Below are 1,041 nucleotides of genomic sequence, written 5' to 3'. Positions count from 1 at the left end.
GGCCTTGCCCCCAGGACCGAGGAAGAAAACCAGCAATGGGTTCTTTTTTCTTTTTTGTCGGTCGTGGGGTTGAACTCGGGCCCGGGCGCTGGCCCGCAGCGCTACCGTTTACCGCAGCTTCCGTGGAGCTGAGGAGTGGAACCCGGCCTGGGGCTTGCGGGGCGGGCGCTCCCGGCCACCCGCGGGGGGTTCCCGCAGACCTGTCCGGCCGGCGCGGGACCGCGGCAGAACCGCGTCCCGGGCAGCGCCACGGCCCGTTTTGCCTCCGCATTTTTTTTTCTTTCGTCCGTTGTGGGGCTTGAACTCGGGCCCGGGCGCTGTCCGTGAGCCCCGCGCCACGCGTGTTTTTTCCCGCGGTTGATTGGCGATGGGGGTCTCACGGCCTTGCCCGCGCCAGCCGGACGGCGGGCCCGAGCCCCGGCGCGCCAGCGCTGCCTGGAGCTGCCGGTCCTTCCCGCGCAGCCGGGAGGCAGCCGCGGGCCACCGCACCGCGTTTGACTGGTTGAGATGAGGCCTCGTGAGCTTTTTGCCCGGATTGGCCTCCAAGTACAATTCCTCCCACCTCAGCCTGGCATGAGGGATTCCAGGCATGCTCCACCATGCCCGGCTCGTATGTTTTTTATGTTTTTGAATGGCTAGAAGTGGGGCCTGGGAGGGTTTCGTGTGTGTTGGGCATCTGCGTTACCACCGAGCTGCGCCCTAAGCCCTTGGTTTTGCCAGTCTTGGGGCTTGAACTCAGGGCCTGGGCACTGTCCCTTTGCTCAAGACTACTGCTGCTCTACCACTTGAGCCGCAGCGCCACTTCCAGCCTTTTCTGTGTACGTGGTACTGAGGAATCGAACCCAGGGCCTCGAGCCGCCTTCCCGGCCCAAGCCCTTGGTTTATGGAGACAGGCCTCCCTGTGTAGCCCAGGCGCCGCCTGCGCCTCCCCGGTGCCGGGCTCACAGCCCGCGCTGTCCGGCGGAAGCTGCCCCGGAGCTTCGTTCCTCCTCGCCTGAACCTGTCTACTTGGGACCCGTCCTCACTGGCGGCCCCCCCCCC

Source organism: Dipodomys ordii, unplaced genomic scaffold, assembly GCF_000151885.1.
Source record: "Dipodomys ordii isolate 6190 unplaced genomic scaffold, Dord_2.0 Scaffold108, whole genome shotgun sequence".
NCBI lineage: Eukaryota > Metazoa > Chordata > Mammalia > Rodentia > Heteromyidae > Dipodomys > Dipodomys ordii.
The sequence above is the reverse complement of the archived record's forward strand: the minus strand, read 5'-3'. Positions refer to the sequence as shown.